Source organism: Ailuropoda melanoleuca, unplaced genomic scaffold (genome assembly GCF_002007445.2).
Source record: "Ailuropoda melanoleuca isolate Jingjing unplaced genomic scaffold, ASM200744v2 unplaced-scaffold4572, whole genome shotgun sequence".
In the NCBI taxonomy this organism is placed as follows: Eukaryota; Metazoa; Chordata; class Mammalia; order Carnivora; family Ursidae; genus Ailuropoda; species Ailuropoda melanoleuca.
The window spans coordinates 177,132-201,744 of NW_023217970.1; the positions used below are offsets into that span (position 1 = coordinate 177,132).

Here is a 24,613-nt window from a genome sequence, read left to right on the forward strand (position 1 = left end):
GGGTAATCAGAAGGGGGAATAAATCATGAGAGGCTATGTACTATGAGAAACAAACTGGGGCCCTCTGAGGGGAGGGGGGTGGGGGAATGCGATAGACCGGTGATGGGTAGGAAGGAGGGCATGTATTTCATGGTGAACTGGGTTTTATACGCAACTAATGAATCATCGAGCTTTACATCGGAAGCTGGGGATTTACTGTATGGTGACTAACATAATATAATAAAAAATCATTAAAAAAAATAAAGTGCTCAGTACCACCTGCAGGTTAATATATTATGACATGTTGCATTATCCTGCTTACTTTGACTGAATCCATTCAGATACTTTCTCCTCAAGGCAATTTGTATTTTATACTTTTGATTGATGATTATAAAATAAGGATGTCAATTATTAATAAGTCACATTTTAGGACAGATAAGCTTTCTTCCTGATATTGAACCATAAAATACAAAATGTGACACGGGAGATGCAGTCCTTTACTATGTATAGTATTTATATGTGATGTGGAAGGTGGGTAGGGAACAGCCTTATATGTTTCTCTGTGTCCAGATACCTACCTATATCATACCGTATAACAGGGAGTAGTTTCTGAGAACAGTACTAATGAGGTTAATTATCTTAGGAATTGATGACGTACAGTAGAAAGGTATAACAACACCCTTCATTTTTGTAGCTACAATTCCAGACTTTCTCACACAAAGGAGCAACTGACTAATGTCCTCAGTCATCCCAGACCACAAAACTCACAGACACGATCACTGTGTCCTGCCCCTAATTCTGGGTCACAACTACTGGCATTAATCTCTCTCTATTCTCACCTACACACAGTGATTACACTGCTACCTCCTAGGCTAACAGTCCCATCTTAGGTGCACACCTCTATTACCAGAAACCTGGGGTCTGGATGAGGAGGCACTAATGCTGCTCATCAAGGTAGGGAAAGCATGTGAAAAGACTGAGAGGATGAACACACATGGGGAAGGGATGGAGACACTGGGGAGGGAGTCAGGAAACTCAGTAATTATTGACAAAGACCCAAGGCCTTGATGAGGAAGAGCACATGTCCTCAGTGTAATAAGATGAAAATTCTCACAGAATTATATAAAGTCTATTTTGTCCAACTGGTCATCATTCGGATGAAAAACATGAGACCCAGCAAAGTAAACTGAGTTTTCAAGATTCACACAAATGGCAGTCTGGGGACCAAAACTATGTCTCTTGATTCCTATTCCAATAAGAAAAGTCCTAGAGAAAATAATTAAGTAAGAGAAAGCAAAACTCAAAACAGTGAATTTTTTTTTCCTGGTTAAAACAAAATTAACCACAGACACTCATACAAAATGTTCATTATAATATAGCAAACTGACATTAATTAAATATTTCATAAAATGTGTGCCCAATTAAAGATTACTTGACTAGTACAATAGTAAATTCTATCTGGGAAAGTGACTATTCATTACAATCATGATTTGTGTACTGATTCTTTGTATTTTGGTGGTTATGTAACCAGTCACTACAATAGCAAAAAACTTAACATAATGTGTCTTAAAAACCCACCCTTTGGTCTTTCTAATTTTTTTTCTTTTTCTTTTTTTAAGTAGTCTCCAAACGCAATATGGGGCTCGAATTCATAACGCAGATTCAAGAGCTGCATGCTCTACCAACTGGTCCAGCCAGGCACCCCAGTCTCTCTAAATTTTATTATCTTCAAAGGTCAATTCAAATCCCAAATACTTTTTGTAGCTCTTATTGACAATTTTCCTTCATACTGATTTATTCTTTTGCTAACTCCTACAAGTCAAAGAATCAAGAAAATAGTTGAAAAAACATAAATTGAACACATAACAAATACAATCTAATGTGATATACAATACATGCAAAGTGAATACTAAGCTAAATATGTGGTCATTTGGTCAGGGAAAGGGAAATGTGTTAAAAACATTCAAAGGTAGGGGCGCCTTGGGGCGCCTGGGTGGCACAGCGGTTAAGCGTCTGCCTTCGGCTCAGGGCGTGATCCCGGCATTGTGGGATCGAGCCCCACATCAGGCTCCTCACTATGAGCCTGCTTCTTCCTCTCCCACTCCCCCTGCTTGTGTTCCCTCTCTCGCTGGCTGTCTCTATCTCTGTCAAATAAATAAATAAAACCTTTAAAAAAAAAAAAAGGTAGGGGCGCCTGGGTGGCACAGTCCTTAGTGTCTGCCTTCGGCTAAGGGCGTGATCCCAGAGTTCTGGGATCGAGCCCCACATCAGGCTCCTCCGCTAGGAGCCTGCATCTTCCTCTCCCACTCCGCCTGCTTGTGTTCTCTCTCTCACTGGCTGTCTCTCACTGGCTGTCACTCTCTGTCAAATAAATAAATAAAATCTTTTAAAAAAATTCAAAGGTAGAAAATAACTTGTATCAGCAAGAGCAGATGGGTAGCAGATGTCTACCCCAAGAACACAGATATTGATTTTTCCCTTTAAGAAGTAGAACTGAATAAAAAGAGATATACAGTATGTGGGAAATACCTTGGATTATGTAATATGAAAGTAACTTTTATTTGATATTAACTATCATTATGCATGTGTGTATAGCCCATATTATGTACCCAGGTACATAACAGAAAGTCAGCAGACAGTTCTTGATTGAGAAGTTAGATTAATAACGCCAGACTACTCTTGGGGCGCCTGGGTAGCGCAGTCGTTAAGCATCTGCCTTTGGCTCAGGGCGTGATTCTGGCGTTCTGGGATCGAGCCCCACATCAGGCTCCTCTGCTGGGAGCCTGCTTCTTCCTCTCCCACTCCCCCTGCTTGTGTTCCCTCTCTCGCTCGCTGTATCTCTGTCAAATGAATAAATAAAATCTTTAAAAAAAAAATAACGCCAGACTACTGTAAGGCAATGCCTTCAGGTCAATGATCTTCACTGCTTTTTATTCTCTTCTTTCTTGGTCATCTTTTCCAATCATTTTAACAGACATAAGGGGGAATTTCTCATTTAAAAACTTATCATAACCATAAATAATAGTGTCCTAGTGAGAAGGCACCCAAGGCTTTACAGAATATTTCTTGGTGAGGATTAAATTGCACTTTATCTTCAAGCCGATAGCCAGCACTCAATTTATTTTCCTGAAGTCTATGGAACAATCTGAGGTGCAGAAAAAATAAAGCAGAGAGAAAGAAAGAATGAAGATTTTCAATGTGGGGAATATGGGCAAAGGAAGAAATTAGGAAAGATACATATGATAAAGAACAAAAAGAAAGAAACCATCAGGAAAAAAGAAAAAGATCTGAACAAGTTTCAGAGAGTATGAAACATGGTAAGTAACCAAGGTTTCTGAGAACCCAGGTAAATTAAAGAGAACATCGATCTCTCACCTTAAATTCACTGATTCAGGGCTGCTCCTAACTTTGACACTGGGCTGCATTTAAGGAAGGCCGATTGCTTCCATTACCTGCCCTGTCAGGCTCACAGAGTTTCTGTGAAAATCACACATGATAATGAATGGAAAGACTGTCTTTTTACTGTACAATGATATAGAGAAGTCATTCACTGTAAAATTTTTACTGTTTTTATGATTTGAGGAGTCTAATCATATACTAAACAGGAGAAGGAAGCATACAGAACAACAGACAACAGGCAAGTGGAATTCTCCCCACTGAATGTTTTCTGTGTGTTCTGCTATCCTGGGAGGGTTCTCTGTCCAGTCAACTTCTGCCACTGAGGGTCACAGTATGGTTATTTCCAAAGCTGGTGTTCTTCCAAATGGTGGACTTATCACATGGCTAGAGGCTCACATTCAATAGTCCAGAGATCATTTCCAAATTTCCATCTCTATATTCTTCAATCCTAAAAATACAAAAATTCACAGATTGCCTTTCACACATTATAGTAGAGCGATTAGCAGCTTGGGCTTTGATGGCATCACCACTCACTTGCTATGTGAGTATGTCAAAGTTACCTGACCTCTCTGAGCTTCAGTATTATCATTGCTAATGTGGAGATAAAAATACCTCCTTGCAGGGTGTTGCGAGAAATAAGTGATATATGTAAACTTACCTGACTCAGTACCTACCACACAGTGTAGCACAATAAATGCTATCTATTACATACTGAAGAGAACCTACAAGAGTGACTTTCAAGTACAGAAAATTATTCCTCAAATTCTGAAACTTCCATTGTTCTACTAAAACTGGTTTTAGGCAAAGCTTCCATATCCACACTTGCATTCAATCACTTAAGTAGATTTCTCAAATAACAGTTTTCCTCCTTAACAGAAATCAAAGACTAATCAAAGATTGCCTAAGGGATGAAGGAAGGAGCTTTGTGTTCTGACCAGGCTGTGTCCCTTCCACCACTGCTATCCCCACAATCCAAAGTCACAAATATCAATTAAAAAAATATTTTCTGACCACCACAGATAACACTGGATACTTCCCTTGTTATTAGTGGTAAGAGGAAAGAGAGAATGGAGAAAGGACCAAGGCAGGTGCTTACAGGGATTTCAGAAGGCTGAAAGGAGGTAGTGACCAAGTGATACTGCAGAGATCTGGGACTGCCAAACTGAGATCACTTGGCTTGGGGAATCATTGCCTGTGGTTGTTTTGGTTCTCCCAGTGCAGCCAAGCACAGAAACTGTTAATAAGAAAAAATGAGAGGCATTTAGTTGTCTAACAACAGAGAGGCCTTTGCCATTGTTTAGAGCAGCTTTACAGCTTTATTTTAGGATGTCTAAAGTTGAATTCCAGAGCAACATTAAAAAACTATCTGGACAATTTTAATCTTTTTATCATTTCTATGTCGATTACCTCAGTAATATTCAACTTAAACAAGAATATATTAAAAAGTATGAAGAATAATACATGGAGATAAAACCAAATTATATTGCATGAAAAAAGTAGAATATATAAGAAAATGAGATTTAAATTGACTTCAAATATAATGCTTTTATTCATACTCTACTGAATTCTCACAACCACACTGTGAAGCACATGTTGCCACCTAATCTCAAATTATTTTTCCTCTAAGATTATACAGATATTAAAAGTTTGGTCTATATATGAATTTAGGACAGTCCCAAAATTTTCTTCTTTCTCCTACAGCTAACTTCCTTAAATTATTGAAAAGTCACTATTACGCAACATATCCATGAAGCACATATAATCTTGAATCCAAATTTCAGACAAGCACGACAGCAAAAATAAAATTATGTTAACTTCAATTATGTAAATAAAATCAGACTTCCAGACTAAGAGTCCAAACTTGAGATGCTGCTTCTTTCCTCTTCCTTTACAGCAGAAGAAACAAAAATGTAAACGCCATCCTCAGAAAGGCTCGGAAATATATCTACAATTCCAAACCATGACACATGAAAAAAAAAAAAAAACCCTCATGTGCAATAAAAATGGAAATGGGACAAGAGTGAACACCAAAATAAAAATCATGCCTCCTAAGATCTTAAGCTAGTCCCTAAGCTCAGCAGTGTCAAAAGGACTTGGATACACTTAGAACAAAACTAGTGATCTTTACTTTGAACAGAAACATGGGAGTGGGTGAACACTCACTCCACAGAATGACCAAGGAAAGTAACTTAAAGGGAAATACACAGATATAGCACCTCTGGAATAAGTAGGCCACGTGTGGTGGACTAAATCAAGGCAAGACAAGGTGGGAAGCAGCAAAACATTTGACTATTCCCATTATGTAATGAATAGAAAAGGATAAATCATAAGACAAATGACCAAAATTAACAAATATGGCTGCTCTGAGCCAGTAGTTAGCCCAGGAATCCAGGAGAGTCATCCCAACAGTGAGAGGTGATTCGGAGACAACATTCCAAAATCAGCTTCTATCATACCTCACTAAAATCCTTAGTTCCTCCTCCACAGTATCCTTTCAAATTTCTAGCATATTCAATTAATATATTAGATTAATAATTGGGGTGCTTGGCTGGCTCAGTCGGTAGAGCATGTGACTCTTGATCTTGGGGTTGTAAATTCAAGTTCCACATTAGGTGTATAGATTACTTAAAATAAAATCTTAACATAATAGTAATAATATATAATAATTTTGTTTTAAAATAAAGCAGGAGATGACCTATATGAAAATACTTCAAAAAGAAAGAAAAGGGAAATTACACAAGGTATATATCATATACATAATAGGTTATATACCATCAAGTAGTGAAATTGTGAGCAAAATTTTCTATGAATTTTTAAAGATATAACTTCTTTGTAAAATAACAGAAAATATATATGAGTTATGTAAAGAAATAAATGACAGAAAATATGAAGTGGTGAAAAATAAATCGGAGAAATTCAAGAAATACAAGGAGGCCTCATTTTATTGCACTTTGTTTTATTGTACTTTTCAGAAACTGTATTTTTCACAAATTGAAGTTTTGTGGCAACCCTGCCTTGATCAAGTCTCTTAGTGCCATTTTTCTAACAGTATTTGCTTACTTCATGTCTCTATATCACATTTTGGTGTGCTCACAATACCTGAAACTTTCATTATTATTATGTTTGTTAAGGAGATCTCTGATCAGTTATCTTTGCTCTTACAACTGTAATTGTTTTGGGTATCACAAACCACACCCATTAAAGACGGCAAATTTAATCAATAAATGTGTATGTTCTCACTGCTCCACCAACTGGCTATTCCCCATCTCTCATCCTTTCCTTGGACCTCCCTATTCCTTGAGACACAATATTGAATTAGGCCAATGATAACCTTACAATATCCTCTAAGTGTTCAAATAAAGGGAAGAGTCACATGTCTCTCACACATGACTCACAAGCAGCAAGTCCTGATGTAGAAGCTGCAGCAAGTTATCTAGAAGAGCTAGCTAAGATAATGAGGGTAGCTACACTAAACAACAAAAAACAGCCTTCTCTGAAAGAAGACACCATCTAGGATTTTCAAAGCTAGAGAGGAGAAGTCTCTGTCTCCTTCAAAGGAGAGACTCTCTTGTTAGGGCCTAATGCAGCTGGTGACTTGAAGTTGAAGCCAACGTTCATTTACCATTCTAAAAATCCTAGGGCCCTCAAGAATTATGCTAAATCTACTCTGCCTGTGCTCTATAATGGATCAACAAAACCTTGGAGGACCGCACATTTGTTTACAACATGATTTACTAAATATTTTAACCCCATGGTTGAGACCTACTGCCCACAAAAAGATTCCTTTCAAAATATAACCACCGACTGACAATGCACCTATTCACCAAGAACTCTGATGGAGATGTATGACGGAACGTTTTTATCCATTCTGCAGCCAATGGATCGACGAGTCATTCTGACTTTCAAGTCATATTATTCAAGAAATACATTTCATAAGGCTATAGCTGCCATAAATAGTGATTTCTCTGATGAATCTGGGCAAAGACAACTGAAAACCTCTGGAAGGAATCCACCATTCTAGGTGCCATTAAGAATATTCATGATTCATGGGAAGAGGTCAAAAACATCAACATGAACAAGACTTTGGAAGAAGCTGACTCCAACTCTCATGGATGACTTTGAGGAGGCTTCCATGGAGAAAGTAACTGCAGATGTGGTAGAAAAAGCAACAGAACCAGAATTATGTATGGAGTCTGAAGATGTGACTGAATTGCCACAATCTTGTGATAAAACTTTAATAGATGAGGATTTGCTCGCTAGAGATGACCAAAGGAAATTGTTTCTTGAGATCGAAACTACTCCTGGTGAAGATACTGTGAGGACTGTTAAAATGACAACAAAAGATTTAGAATATTCTACAAACTTAGTTGATAAAGCAGTGAGAGTTCGAGAGGTCTGACTCTAATTTTGAGAGAAATTGTACTGCAGATAAAATGCTATCAAACAGCATCACATGCTACAGAGAAATCATTCATGAAATGAATAGTCAATTGTTGTAGCAAACTTCATTTCATCTTACTCTGAGAAATTGCCACAGCAACCCCAACCTTCATTGACCACCACCCTAATCAGTCAGCAGCCATCAATATTGAGGTAAGACCCTCCACTGGCAAAAAGATTGTGACTCATTAAAAGCTCAGATAATGGTTAGTATTATTTAGCAAAAAAGTATTTTTTAATCAAAATATGGCTTTTTAGATGGGTTTTTAGATAGTTTAAGATTTTTTTTAGATGTATTGTATACTTAATAGGCTATGTATAGCTTAAACATAACTTTTATATGCACCAGGAAACAAAAAAATCATTTGACCCACTTAATTGCAAAATTTGCTTTACTAAGGCAGTCTAAACCCACAATATCTCGGAGGAGATATAAAAAAACAAAGAACTTGAAAGAGAAAAAATATAGATTAAAATAAAATCTAAGAAACAAAAAATTAGTGTTCCTTAAGAATTAATTATACTTGGTAACGAAAAAAATTCAAAAGAAAACTTTTCTGAAATGAAACAAGCACTGAAAGTACAGTCTAAAGAGACTGCCATGACCCAGAGGGGATAAAATGTTATTGCATGGGCCACATCAAGGCCAATCCAGTTGAAATTCCCAGATTCCACGTCCACAAAATAGACAGCCTACAAAATAACAAGAACAAACAACAAACAAAAACCTTAGGAAATAGAGTTCCCATGAGGTCTTATTAAAGAAAACCATTAAAGAATAAACTTCACTAATCAAAAGTGCGTAGAGATAACATACTGAATTATGAAGCCTGATATTAAATAATTCTGGGGATTATGATTAAAGAACAGAATACAAATGTTAAAACCATGACAGTATTAAAGAATAGTTATCTTAGTAGAAACAACAACAACAACAAAAAAAATATTAGAAAAATAACAAAAACAAACAACAAACAAAAACCTTAGGAAATAGAGTTCCCATGAGGTCTTATTAAAGAAAACCATTAAAGAATAAACTTCTAGAAGTTTCATAGTTTTAGATTTTTTTTAAGATTTTTTATTTATTTGTTTGACAGAGATAGAGACAGTGAGAGAGGGAACACAAGCAGGGGGAGTGGGAAAGGAAGAAGCAGGTTCATAGCGGAGGAGCCTGATGTGGGGCTCGATCCCGTAACACCGGGATCACGCCCTGAGCCATAGGCAGACGCCTAACAACGCTGCCACCCAGGCGCCCCCATAGCTTTAGATTTTACATTTAGATCTGCAATCCACTGTGAGTTAATTTTGTGTAAGATGTAAGAAATGGGTTGAGGTTCAATGTTTGCATGTAAATGTTTGTTTCAGCACAATATGTTGAAGAGACTACTTGTTCTCCACTTAGTTGTGTTTGTACATGTGTGGGTCTATTCCCTGAGTCATTTTTCTGTTATACTGATCCACGTGTATTTTGTAAAATTCAACTTGACTTTTTTAAAAATTGTTTTTGGCTGTTCTAGTTCCTTTGCATTTCCATACTAATTTTAGAATCAGTTTGTTGATATTTTCAAAAATTATGATGGTATTTTCACCATGGTTTTGTTGACTCTGTGGATCAGTATGGAAAGAACCGACATATTAACAATATTAAGTGTTCCAATTTATGATTTATTTATACCTTTTATTTCATCAGTTTTATAATTATAGAAGTGTATATATTCTGTTATATTCAAACCTACATGCTTCATGTTTATAAGTGTATCATGAACAGCATATTTAAATGTTTTATTTCTAACCATACATTTCTAGTAAATAGAAATACAACTGACTTATATATTGACTTGAAGCCTGTGGCCTTCACTTATCAGTTTTTGGAGCTTGTTTTATAGATTCTTTAGATTTTCCTTTATAGAAAGCCATGTCCTTAGCACATGGAGGCAGTTTTTTATTTCTTCCTTTTAAAAATACAGGTTTCTTCTTTCTCTTGCCTTTTTCACTGGCTGGGACTTCTAATGTAATGATAGTCATGAGAATGTCTATCTTTGCCTTGCTCTCAACCTTAGGATGAAAGCATTCAGTCTTTTACCAGTTTAATGTTACCATTATTGGTGCCTTTAATCAGACTAAGGAAATTCCCTTCTACTTTTGTTTGCTGAGAGTTTTTATCATGAATGGATATTTAATTTTGTCAAATGTTTTCTCTGCATCCATTAAGGCAATCAAGTGGTCTTACTTCTTTAGTCTCTCAATTGATAATTAAGTATTGAGCCATCCTTTCATGCCTTGGATAAACCCTAATTAGTTATGATGTATTTATCCTTTTTATACAACACATGTATAAATCACACAGATTTTAATTTTCTAATAGCTTTTGAGAATTTTTGTGTCTGTGCACATGGTGGATATTGGTCTATAGTTTCTTTTCTTGTAATGTATTTGTACAGTTTTGATACCAGAATAATGTTGATCCCATATATTGAGTTGCAAAGTGTTCCCTCCTTTACTATTTTCTGAAAAAAATATTGTATAAAATGGATATTATATCTTTCCTAAATATCTGATGGAATTCGCCAGTGAAATCATCTGGATCTAGAGTTCTCTTTATTGGAAGGTTTTTAACTAGAAATTCCATTTCCTTAACTAATATAAGACTATTCAACTTATTTACTTCTTTTTTTTTGGATAAATTGCAATTTAATCATATGATGGAATTCTATATAGAATAGAAATAAATGAATTTCTGCCACATGCACTAATGATGAGTTTTACAGACATAATGATGAATGAAACAAGCCATATATAAAAGAATACATGATGTATAATCCAATTTATATAAAGGTTCATAATATGCAAAACCTAATTTATAATGTTAGAAGTCAGAACTGTGGTAAATTTTGAGGAGGTAACAACTAATTTTTGTTTCATATTTGCAATGAGAAATACAGTTCACACTTCCTTTCTTTTAAAACACTTCTTCTCACAATGTGGTCCATGGACAACTACCAGTTGGTCAACTGCTTATTACTGGGTCACAACAAGGCATGCATTGAAATTGAAAATAAGCAATTTTAAATGTTTGTAGAAACTTGACCGAGGAAGTTTATGCCTACTGAATCTAATAATAAAAAATTTAGGGTTGTATTTTCAATGACTATTTTCATTTGTCCAGTTATTCTTTGTGTGTTATATAGGCTCACAAACAGTAGGTAAATTTGTGGAATAGTACCTTAAACAGTTGAAGATTATTATATTTGCAAGCTATATCATGTACAGGGTTTACTATGACTTCAAAAGCTTTTGCCAAAAAAGTCATATCCTTTACTGAATTCCAATGGTTTCTACCTTGTGAGTTTTTTGATGTACTATGAGGTTTGACTTACAACTGAAGAACTTCCCACATTCTCTACATTCATATTGTTTCTCTCCTGTGTGAGTTTTCTGGTGGCAAATGAGGTTTGATTTCCTACTAAAGGCTTTCCCACACTGAGGACATCCATTGGATTTCTCTCCTGTATGTATTCTCTGATGAACAGTGAGGATTGCCTTCTGACGGAAGGACTTTCCACATTCATTACAAATATAGGGTTTTTCCCCAGTATGAATTCTTTGATGGAGAGTGAGGGTTGTCTTTGGCAGAAGGACTTCCCACATTCACCACAAATATAGGGTTTCTCTCCTGTGTGAGTTCTCTGATGTACAGTGAGGGTCGTCTTCTGGATAAATGCCTTCCCACATTCATTACATTGATATGGTTTCTCTCCTGTGTGAGTTCTCTGATGATCAATGAGGTATGACTTCTTTCTAAAAGCACTTCCACACTGAGTACATTCATAGGCTTTCTCCCCTGTATGTGTTTTGTGATGTCTAGTGAGAGTTGCCTTCTGGTGGAAGGACTTCCCACAGTCCAGACAGATGTAGGGCTTCCCCTCTATATGTGTTTTCTCATGAAGAGTGAGGGCTGTCTTTTGATGGAAAGCTTTTCCACATTGATTGCAAACATAAGGTTTCTCACCTGTGTGAATTCATTGATGTTCAATGAGATATGACTTCCTTCTAAAGCTATTCCCACAGTAAGGGCACTGAAAGGGTTTCTCTTCTGTTTGAGATTTCTGATGAACAATAAAAATAGACTTTCTGCAGAGGAACTTCCCGTATTTGCTGTATGCATGGGGTTTCTTCTCAATAAGAGTTTGTGAATGGGCACTGAGATTTGACTTTTCGATTAAGGCTATTCCATCTTTATTGTATTCAGGGTTTTTCTCCTCTGTGGGCTCTAGTATGTGTAAATAACATTCCTTTCATAAGGAAGGATTTTTCACATTCATTATGATCTAATGATTGCTCAGGAATTTGAAACTTCTGATGATGAATAAGCTCTTGTTTACCACTTAGACTCCTTTCTGTTTGTTTATAGAGATTCACTGTAGTATGCATTTTTTCATTCTTAGTATTGAGGAATGGTTTCTCCCATCCATTACTCTCACCAAACTTCTCTCTTACAGGGCTTATATTTCTACTGACTAATTCCGAAATATTTTTTAAAACCTTTCCATCAGGCTTATATTCACGTAGCGTTGTTTCTGGAATAATACGGTTCTTGCCTACAGTAAGTGTTTTGCCAAAAATATTACTTCTTTCCTTAATTAGCCTTTTGTGGTTGATGAATATGACTGATTTAGAGTGCCTGTCTTGGTATTCTTTGAACTTCACTTTGAACTTCATCTTCAGCTTTTCCATCTTCTTCAAGGTAGCTCTGACTTGGAAAAATTCTGTTGTCCATAGTTCTTCTCCTTGTTCCAATTTGCGGATCATATCAGGCTTAGTCATGTGAAACCCAACAGAGATGAGGTGGCAGTAGTTTCCCAACATGACATCCCTGTAGAGAGCCTTCTGAGCAGGATCCAGGTGCTGCCACTCCTCCTGGGTGAGGCCCACAGTCACATCCTTTAATGACACTGATCCCTGTAAAGGCATACTCTAGTTCATCCTGAGGCATGGCTTTGAGATTTGCAAGAGATAAACCTTCTCTTTTGAGCCTTTCTTTTGCAAAAGGGAAGAATCCTCACCCCCAGCCAAGGATCAGGTGTCTGCGCCTGCACACTCCCTCGTGGGCCGGAGCTCCCAGGAGTCTATGGGCTGTGCGTTTGTAGTCCCTCTGTCCAAGCTACTGGCTCTTGGGACTGCCTGTGTCAACGTCTGTGCTTTTCCAGAGTGGGCTACGTTTCTCACAGGCCCTGGGGGAGCTACAGAACCTCATCCTCCAGTTCATTTTCCGCTAGGCTTGCAGTCACTGTTTTCCGTGTGGTGAGTTGAAGTGACCCGGGTCTGGTTGCTGGAGGAGCTCACCGCGGGAGGTCTGGAGTTTCCCAGGTGCCTAATGAGCAGGTGGAGCAGGAGCGTTGGGCCTGTGTGGGGAAGGTGATGGTGTGTGTGCGTGCGTGTGCGCACGGTTGTGTGACTGCGTTGGTGTGGGATGTGAACGTGAGAGTGTATGTGTGTGTGTCAGAGTGTGTATAGCACTGGGAGGCCCTGAGGGGTCCAGATTAGGCTCCTGGGACTGTGTGGGGGCAGGGCCTTTTTTATGACCATGGTCAGCTGTGACTGTGAGTTGTGTTGTACTCTGATCGAGTGATTCCATCACACCTCTATTGTGACCAACTGGAGGCTAATCACAATTGGCCTAGTGCACCTTTTTCATTTTTAGGTAAGGTAGAGCTTCATTTTTGCAGTTCTGATGCTGAGCAATCTGTCTGTGGACAGGATCCCTGTGTGACTCAGTCTGTGCCTGTGAAAGACTCTGAGGCCCTAGTTAACCATGGGGGCCCACTGTTCTAAAGGATGGCCTTTGTTCCGTTCATGCCTTCATCAGTGCAGCCTGTATGTATTGTCCAGCCTAGTGCTTAAGGTATTGAAGGAATAGAGTACATTAAGTGTAGTGTATTTTTGACCCAGTTGTAAGTTCCACTTGGAAATTTTTGTACTGGGTTCTCTTTCACTGCCTCTGTCATTGCACCTTATAACCACACTGTACAGAAATGCTAGTTGCATAAAAATGGCTGTCAAAGGGAAGTTGAACATTTGAGACATAGAATGAAGGTCACAACTAAAAAGTACCACCCTGTGTTTATTGTGGCAATGTTAGAGCTGGAATTGCCCCCAAGGCAGGGTCCTGGGAAGACATGATACAGAGGCACCAAGAGTAGGATTACTTCCTTTGAATTTTCCACGTGGCAACTCTGTGGGGTCAGGTTGCATATTGTAGATCTACAGCATTTTTATAGCTTTGTTGACAGAAAACTTGCTGTGAACATAGATTCCAGTCCCAGGCTTCAGTGGACCTGAGTTTTCCTTATGATACAGGGAAGAGTCAACAGTATTCTAGTCTTTCTCATACTTCCATTAGTGTGTGTTTAATACATATCATGGGGGCTTGCTAGTGATGAGGAAGTGTGTTCTTCTTTAGCCTGTCTGGGCTCCAGGAAAGGCCTGCTATGTTGTGCTTCCCTTTTCCTCCCAATTTTTATGATCTTCCTAGTTCTTATGTTCCACAGATGAATGAAACCATATGATAACTGTCTTTTTCTGCTTGACTTATTTCACTTAGCTTTATCTCCTCCAGTGCCATCCATGTTGCAGCAAATGTTGAGAACTCGTTCTGATAGCTGAGTAATATTCCATTGTATATATGGACCACGTCTTCTTAATCCAGTCATCTGTTGAAGGGCATCTCGGCTCCTTCCACAATTTAGCTATTGTGAACAATGCTGCTATGAACATTGGGGTGCATATGGCCCTTCTCTTCACTACGTCTGCATCTTTGGGGTAAATACCCAGTATTGCAATGGCTGGGTCATAGGGTAGCTGAATTTTTTACTTTTTAAGGGACCTCCACACTGTTTTCCAAAGTGGCTGCACCAACCTGCATTCCCACCAACAATGTAGGAGAGATCCCCTTTCTCCACATCCTCTCCAGCAATTGTTGTTTCTTGCCTTGTCTATTTTTGCCATTCCTAACTGGCATAAGGTGGTATCTCAGTGTGGTTTTGATTTGAATTTCCCTGATGGCTAATGATTTTGAACATTTTTTCATGTATCTGTTAGCCATTTGTATGTCATCATTGGAAAAGTGTCTGTTCATATCTTCTGCTCATTTTATGATTTGTTTATTTGTTTCTCACGTATTGAGTTTGAGAAGTTCTTTGTAGACCTTGGATACAAGTCTTTTATCTGTAGCGTCATTTGCAAATATATTCTCCCATTCCGTGGGCTGCCTCTTAGTTTTTTTGACTGTTTCCTTGGCTGTGCAGAAGCTTTTTATCTTGATGAAGTCCCACAAGTTCATTTTATCTTTTGTTTCTCTTGCCTTTGGAGATGTGTCATGAAAAAGGTTGCTGTGGCCGATGTTGTAGAGGTTGCTGCCTATGTTCTCCTCTAGGAACAACTTATTTACTTCTTGAGGCAACTTTGAGTATTTCATGTCTTTCAAAAAATCAAGACATTTAAGTTGTTAAAATTATGGGAATAACTACTTGTATTATCTCACTATTATCCTTTTGATGTGTCTGGAGTACACACTGAGGCCATAACTTTCATTTCTGATAATAATAATTTAGTCTTCTCTCCTTTTTTCTTGATTAGTCTGGTTAGAGAGTTTCCAATTTTATTGGTATTTTCCAAAAATCTTTTGGTTTCAATGTTATTACTTTACCGCATTGGTGAAAAATACCATTGCAATTTTGACAGGTATTGCACTGAACCTATAGAAGTATAAAAATAATAAGTATAGAATATTTCATAGCTATGAAAGAGCATTGGGTATATAAACATTTTATTCATTCTTCCAATCCATGAACACAAGATACCTTTCCATTTATTTGTATCTTCTTCATTGTCTTTAATTAATCTCTTTGAATCTTTACCTTCTTGATTAAGTTTATTTTTAAGTATCTTATTCTTTTGATGCTACTGTAAATTAGATTATTTTCTTTATTTCTTTTTCAGGTAGTTCATTGTGAGTGTAAGAAATGCAAATGATTTCTATGTGTTGGTTTTGTATCCTGCAACTTCATTACATTAATTTATTAGTTCTAAGGGGTTTTTGGAAGAGTCTTTGGGATTTTCTGTGTTAAAGAAAATCATATCAACTGCAAATGTAGACAATTTAATTTTTCCTTTCTGATTTGGATGCCTTTTATTTCTTTCTCTTATCTATGTGCTGTAGCTAGGATGTCCAGCACTATATTGAGTAGAAACAGCAAGAGTGGGCATCTTTGTCTTATTCCTGATCTTACAGGAATATGTTTCAACCGTTCCCCACTGAGTATGATGTTTGCTGTCGTTTTGTCACATATGGCCTTTATTTTGTTTGGGTACATTCCTTATACACCCAATACGGTGAGAATTTTTAATCATGAAAGGATGTTGAAGTTTGTTAAATTCTTTTTTTTATCTATTGAGATAATCATATAATTTTTATCTCTCACTCCATTAGTGTGGTGTATCGCATTTATTGATTTGTATATAGCCATTAAATTATCACACTGTACACCTCAAAGTTACATATGTATCAATAATATCTTAATGAAGCTGGAAAATATATAATCTATTTTCAATGTTAAGATTTTGTCTTTACTGATGGTTGTTGAAAATAAACTAGACTTATAGGGACATGTGGGTGGCTTAATGAGTTAAGCATCTATCTTCAGCTTAGGTCATGATCCCAGGGTCTTGGGATCCCAGGGTCTTGGGATTGACCCCTTGTCAGGCTCCCTACTCAGCAGGGTGTCTGCTTCTCCCTCTCCTTCTGCCCCTCCCCCTGCTTGTGTTCTCTCTCTCTCTCTCAAATAAATGTTAAAAAAAAGAAGACAGAAAGAAAAGAAACTAGATTTATCAATGTTATCATTTAATCAGGAAACCATATTTGCCCCCAGAGAATTCCAATTGTCTACTGAAGTTATAACACAATGTTTCTTATTAGAAGTAAAATTTGTTCAATTTGTTTACTAAAGCTATAAAACTACTCAATACTTCTGTGATAAGTAAATTCATCACTATTAAGGTTTATGGATCTTTCTTGCTAGTCAGAAAACTTCAGCTCTTAAGTCCACCATTCTCTTTGCAGCCCTAAAAACTGTAAGTCAAGTCAAACTTCAAAAAGCCCTTTTCTTTCAGAGAGCAACTTCCAACACAGGGTAACAAAACAAACTAGCTTGGCACTAAATCACAGGTACACCAAAAACTTAGTCTAGAACCCTTTCTTTAAGGCTTTTAGTGAGAGCTCTCTGTCTCTGCAGCTAATCTCTAATTTGGAATAGAACCACTTTGTTTTGTTCTGTTCTTTTTTTCCCCCTGTGAATTTGCTGGAAGCATTAATAGGATTAGGAAAAGGAAATTCATGAAATTACTGGGTAAGGATCCAAGGTCAAATGATGCTGTGAAAAGCTGTACTTTTCCACTCATGAACTTTTATAATGCTCTTCATATCTAAAAGCAGTTTTAGGAACTGAGAAAAGAAAATAGGAGCAAAAAATTCTCAGGAGCAAAACCAAATCACAAGCAATGACCACCATGAACCATAAACAGACCAGTCATGAAAAAAATCACAGGAGTATTGAAAATGAACAAGCTGTACCACCACCTCACTTTAAGTTAACAAAGGTTTGCTGAGGTATGTCTCAACAAAAACACCAACTAAAATTTGTTCCAGTAGTCACTACTACAGTCTTCTTGAATAAAGCACTTGCCTTTGCCTCTATTTAGAGGCTAATTAGTCTCAATTTCTATCTTGTTGGTGTGGTAAAATAAAAATTAAGAGACAGAAGAAAGTGTTGAATGGAAACATTTTATCAAATCCAATCCAGAAACAGACTTAAAAAAATAATAATAAAGACTGGTAGTTTGAAGGAAATGGGAAGAAAAGGAATACCTCTATTAAAGCTGAAAGTCCATGATCTGACTCCCCCCATACTGGGAAAGCGCTCTCTGAATTTTGTGGATTAGTTGGCAGCATCCAGGTAGATGGGTTAGGTAAGCACTAACCCACAGGGCTAGCTGCTGGGGGTGTACTGCAAGTGAGGTGCCAGGCTCTAGGTCTGCACAGGTGTCTGCAAGGCCAGTTGTCCCCGCATAGAGAAGCGAAAGGATCATTTTCAAACCACTAAAATCATGACACTCATCCAAAGTCTTTCATTAATGAGCAAACTAACAAAATGTTAAAATCACTTCATATGGGGATTTGACTTACAGAGACTTACATTCTCTGTATTTGCATTGCCATAAACAGCATGTATTGACACTGCCATGGACAGAACCCATTTCCATTGTTCTGAACAGGAAAATGCATTACTTTCAATTTTCTACAAATTAACTTCTATTTCTACAAGATTGTAAAACAGCCTCCTCTAAGACAAAGGCCCACATTCCTACAGAACCACACAGTCCCAGAGGATCCCTAGCTAATGCCCAGTATTCCACAGAAAGGACACCCAGTAATTTCTTGGCCATTTCTAAGTCATCCTCAATTTTTCCTAACAAAGTATTTCTCTGTTTCCCAGAGCAAGACCTGATTCATTTGAGGTTAAAACAACAACAACAACAACAACAACAAGTCTGCTCTCCAGTGCAATCAAATGATGTTCAAAGAAAAGTAAAAATTCTCTTGCAGGAACATACTGGGCAAATCTAACTGCCTCACTGCAGAGAAACTAGTCTGCAAGAATATTTAAAGTGCTGTCCAAGGTGATTTGGTTTGAGTGTGTTCTTAATGAAATTAAGTCATGAATACTCAGTTTGAGTTCTGAAGCTGACCTGATATGAATCAGGTTTCTCTGTTGGACCCTGATATAATGTCATCATGTATTTACAATGCCTTCATCTCAAATACTCTTTCTGCACAAACAGAAGTTGATTCTGAAATAAGGGGAGGAGGTGGTCTAGGAAGAACTATCTCTATGAAGAATTTGCCAAGTCACAAATTCTTGAGGTGGAATTATTTTGCTCCAAACATGTATATAATTATTCATAAAACAATACACTTAAATAAAATTGCCAGATTATCAAGAGAAAACAATCAAATTCATAAAGAAACTGCATATACAGAGAATACAAGAATCCTATCAGAAAAACTGCAGCACAAATTATAAAAATGTGGGAAAAGTATCTTTGTATTTTCCTCTCCGGCTTTTTTTCTTGCTGGAAGAAATAACTGAACTCCCCGCCTTTGGAGTTTGGTGGAGCTATGGGAATAATTGCTTATAATCACTTTTCCTTTCCCACTAGCCTAGCAATTTACAGGTCATGACTATCTTATTTGAGGATTACTTCTTATTCCCATTTGTAACTAGTGACCTATAGAAAATTTAAAACGAGTTGGGGTTTTGCCAGTATGTATTGCTCATACAGACAAAACACAGAAATAAGCTAAAAAGCCAGATACTAAAGACAAGTCTGTATTTCAATATATCAAAAATATAGAAAGTAATAACTGACATGAGGGAGAACAAAGAGAGTAAAACTAACCAGTAAATCATCATTTAGTCTCTAACCAGAAAAGACTGACTTACAACATAAACTAATTGATAAGATCTTTCTCATTTTAGCTTTAAAAATCAACAAAATTCCTCTTCTGGCAAAGGAAGTTGGTTAAAAGCCAAGACTATTGATGGGAAGTGGTAAGGATGTAGCTTAAAAATGCTCTGTTTTGACATAGTGAAGAGAAGGGCCATATGCACCCCAATGTTCATAGCAGCATTGTCCACAATAGTTAAATCATGGAAGGAACCGAGATGCCCTTCAACAGATGACTGGATTAAGATGTTGTGGTCCATATATACAATGGAATATTACTCAGCTATCAGAAAGAACGAGTTCTCAACATTTGCTGCAACATGGACGTCACTGGAGGAGATAATGCTAAGTGAAATAAGTCAATCAGAGAAAGGCAATTATCATATGATTTCTCTCATCTATGGACCATAAGAACTAGGAAGATCGGTAGGGGAAGAAAGGGATTAAGAAAGGGGGGGTAATCAGAAGGGGGAATGAAGCATGAGAGACTATGGACTCTGAGAAACAAACTGAGGGCTTCAGAGGGGAGGGGGTGGGGGAATGGGATAGACTGGTGATGGGTAGTGAGGAGGGCACATATTGCATGGTGCACTGGGTGTTACACGCAACTAATGAATCATCGATCTTTACATAAAAAACCAGGGATGTACTGTATGGTGACTAACATAATATAATAAAAAAAATTAGAAAATGCTCTGTTTTGATTATATTTTTCCTTTTTTGGATGAGGACTGCACCTTAACTTCTGTTTGAAAGATAATTATATGAAAACAATGCAGGTAGACAGAAAGTTTCCATGAATTTGTGAGAAGTTTTGTTGGTTTTTTCAAAAACCCTAGATGCCTTTTGTCATTCTAGGATACTTGATGGATTCTGAGTACCCTAGATTGTAAAGGTCTTACAAGTAATTGAATTGTGTTATCACAAACTGAGTTATTAATAAGACCATTAAGTCCAAGAGTTCAGGTTAACTGTATTAAAAAAAATTACTGAGTGGCAACTAATTTCAATGAAAGAACTCTTTTATCTCAAAGACAGACTCAAGTTGATTCTTTAGGATTAAAGATCAAATAAAGATAAGAGACAAAGTAACTAAAATGCAGACACATGTCTGAAAAAGTATTTGGTGTCCTTTGAATCTTGATTTGAAGCTATTGATACTATGGTTTCTGATCTGAGAAAGTCAAAGAAATCGCCACACATCCTTCAACTATTTTCTAAAGTAAAGATGAATTTTAAAATTCACATTACAAGCATAAAAGGTTTCCACATTTGGGCACTTTTTATATGAAATGTTTTTGTTTATAAGACCAGAAAAAATATGGTATAATTTTTTTATAGTCTCAGTTTAGGAATTTCCTAAATATCTTAAAGCATTAGTGAATTTAAGGATTTTTATGTGGAAATCTCCTTCTCAAATAAAAAAATCTGCTATGATATTACTAAACTTTTTTTACTGACTTACTGCATCAAGCACAATTCCAAAACAGCACTTAATTAGGGAAAGTGAGAACATGGTTTCTATGGCTATGGCATATGGGTTGATCTCACAGTTATTAAAACAGGCTATCAAAAACTGGGCAAATATTTGGATTGGTTGATGTCTTAAGGCAAGAGCTGATGCAGGCAAGGCAAGGTTTTAGGCAAAAAAAAAAAAAGTGCAGCGTAAATCACAAGTTATTCCCTGATTATAATTACACAATTGATGGAGATAGTTGTTCTAGTTCTAGCTCTTAGTCAAGGATAACTGATGATTTTGTCCCATCCAGAGGGTCAGAAAAAAGTAGCCTCACTCTTGCATACATCATTGTCAGGATTTCTAGATGGCATTGATGTCACGGAAACAACAGTCTGGAGTCCAATTAGGAACCGATCTCCATGCTCCTTCTGTCAAATGATGAGTTGTTGGATCACGTGGTATGACAGTGGTTGCAGAGCTGCCTTTAAAACTTTGGAAATCACTGCAATCACAATGTACAGAAATTCAAGAGCAAAACAATGATTAAACACTGCAGAATGCTTCAGAGACATAATTTAAAATTACCAAACTCAAGCTAAAACAGTGTGTCCCTGAATTTTTTACCTACTTGGAAGCCAGATAAACCATCTTCTTCAGTTTGGAGGTTAATTGTTTCTCTGGCTCACATCCAAGTGCAACAAAAAGTATTGGCAATAGCACAGACATAACTCACTTGGCTTGCTAATAAAAAGTCTGAAGCTATTTGGTTGTCCACTATCGCACTGGCTAAAATGCTTAGAGTTGCTTATTGAACCTCAAAAACTGTCAGAGCCAATTATAACTTTCACTAAGGTTAATTACACATTTCTGGCCATGTTTTCCAATTAATGTTCACTTATAAAAATCTCTATTTGGATGGAATCAGAAAAAGTGAATCAGTGGTTCCTCTAGGAAATTCTTCAGCTGTTAAGTCATGAAAGGTTTCCTTGGGAGGTTGAAGAAAAGACGGTAGCATCTGCAAATGATACAGCCAAGTGTATTACATGAGTTCCCTGTAGTCTTGGGCCACATCTGCTTGCAACAGAATGGTGTCTAAGGTCAGATGATACTCTAAAATGCACAGATTGGCCTGTTACTAAGCCATAAGGAGAGAGACTATGAGCTAGGGAATCTCAAATATTGCTGAATGTTTTCTACTAGGCCAGAAGATGGTATGGATAGTGGAGTTTTTGTGTAAGTGAGAATGCCTTGCAGAGCTCTTTAATTAGAGCCTCATAACTCCCCACATGGGAAACTGGGAAACTTTTGCCAGTTTTCTACCAGAAATCATCTGCAACTACAAGACAAGTATCCTGGAAATGCCAGAGATTATATTCATATAATTTATATCCATATCATTTCCAACATTCTTTCTTTACTGTTGGAAATCAATTTTGGCATTTTGTGACCTCTTTGAACTACTCCAAACTCCTATTTAGGGGAAGTATCAAAGGAGCAAGCACCTTTGTAAGGGCTTTATACTGACTCCCAGCAATGGGGCATTCTCACACAACAATTCCATTGTCCCTGTTATCTCCAATCTTCTCACTCAGTAGGAAACACAAATGTAATTCTCAAATTAAAATTAGTCAAACTTGCCTCATAAGATAACTAATAGCAATGCTTCTTAATTTACGTGCTCTTTTAAATTTTATCTGCTGTGGAGACAAGTAAGAAGGGCATTTGCAAATCCTTGATGAAAATAGATGAGGGAAGGGTCCTAAAAAATGTTAGCGCATACCAGCCTAAGAATAGCACTACTAAATACATCAGAGACTCATATTTCCTGGTTGCAAGCAGTCATTTTAACTAAATTACTACTAAGGGATAAAAATAGAGGTACCTAGGAATCCAAATCTAGGGATTTTTCACATTATTCTGCAAATTCTCATTAAGGAGCATCTCCCCTGGGCTATACCTCTGCTTGAGAAGCATATTAACCTAATCGATTGGCACAATATAGATTCATCAAAGAGCATAAGGACACTTTGCCCTTAACCCCAACTGTGGCTAAATCCACATGAAGTCTTTTTCTCACTTCATTCTTTGTCTTTCAGTAATTTGCAATGAAAATAGACTACCTTTCTTTCCCCAGCAACCCAATTCCCTTGGAAAAGGGCAGTTTGTAATATTTATATACCATCTATCCATAACTCCTACAACACTACTTTATAGAGAGTAGACAGTTATCATTAGGAGGCACACAGACCAAATCTATACTATATCTGCCATGTTTTTCCATATAAATAACATCATTTTTGGCAACTCTGAAAATGCTAAGAGGATTTTAACTGTCTTTTGTATGACTGGCTTTCAGTACTTGCCTCTAAGTCAACATATTCATTACTGGTGACAACTCCAGTTAGTCTCACTTTTATTTTCAACAATGACTACCCAGGGTTAAAATTGAAACACCAAAGTATTTCCTCATGGACTCTGCAGTGCATTAGGACTTGCCAGTGTAACCTCCATTTCTAAAGGGAATAGCAACTGCATGTGAAAGTATCCTGGTATCCACAGTGATACCAACTCAGAGATTGACTCAAACTCACTCAATGAATAAAGAATCTGCCGACCACTAAGATATAATTTCCTTTCAGGGAGAATAATAAAAGGTATAATGACCTATAAGTTCACCAAAGACATACTAGGAGAAGGGCAATGCAAGTTTTGAGACTAAAAATCATGGCTGTTAGGATTCTTTTAGAGGTCAAGTATGAAGACAAATTACCACCAGTGATTATGATTTACACATAGGCCAGCTAAATGCCTTTGTCAAGGTTCAACAACAAAAACCTGTGAAAAATACGAGAGCTTAAGGGATTTTTGTGTGTATTTGACTATTTTAGTAGTTTTTTCATTATTTCAACATTTGTTATAAAAATATAAAAATTACAGATAATTACAAGAAGATAATTAAAAAACCATCTATATCTACCCCCCAAAGAAATAATCACTATTAACATTTTGGGTTATACATATACATTAATTTTAAAAATAGATTGAATTTTAAACCTTGTTTTGTCACCTCCTTTTCCACTTATCAATCTATCCTGGGCAATTTTCTATGCTATTAAATATATTAATATATTTCCATGTTATATAAATATTAAATATAGTGTAGCTGAGCTATATGTATATAACATACTTCTGTGTTCATAATATTATTTAATTCATTTTTTTATCATCAACAAGGAACTGACATAAATTTAGGGAGAAAAAAATAGACAAATTGGTCCAAAATGAAGAAAGGTAAACTAAGGGCTTCCAGGGATCAATGTTAAACCAATTTTATAAAAAGCAAAAAACGTATAACGATTAAAAATCCAGACTCAGAACCACACTGCTTGGATTTAAACTCAAATCTATCATTTACTAACATTAGATAAGTCATTTAGCCAAACAGGGATGACAATAGCATCTACCTCAAGGACTGCTGTGAGGATTAAATGAGTTAATGCAGTGCCTGACACATAGTATATACTTTGTAAATATTCACCGTTATTATTTTTGCCATTGAACTGAAGAAGGAATTAAACTATTACATCTTCCATTTCACAGTTAACACAAAGCAGTGAAAGTACACACAACACTATGAAAAAACTAGGTTAATGAAAATGCATCAAAAATGTGTGTGTGTGTAAGAGAAAGAAGAGAGAGAGAGAATTAGAAGGTAAGTTTAATGTGAATTAGAAGATAAATTAGATTTTATTTTTAAGCTGACAGACTCCAAGC

At 36.8% G+C, this 24,613-nt stretch overlaps 1 pseudogene; it reads right to left on the reverse strand.

Moving 5' to 3' along the window:
* Positions 1-11,133: 11,133 nt before the first annotated feature.
* On the reverse strand, positions 11,134-12,789 carry LOC100477374 (annotated as a pseudogene).
* Between the last annotated feature and the right edge of the window lie 11,824 nt (positions 12,790-24,613).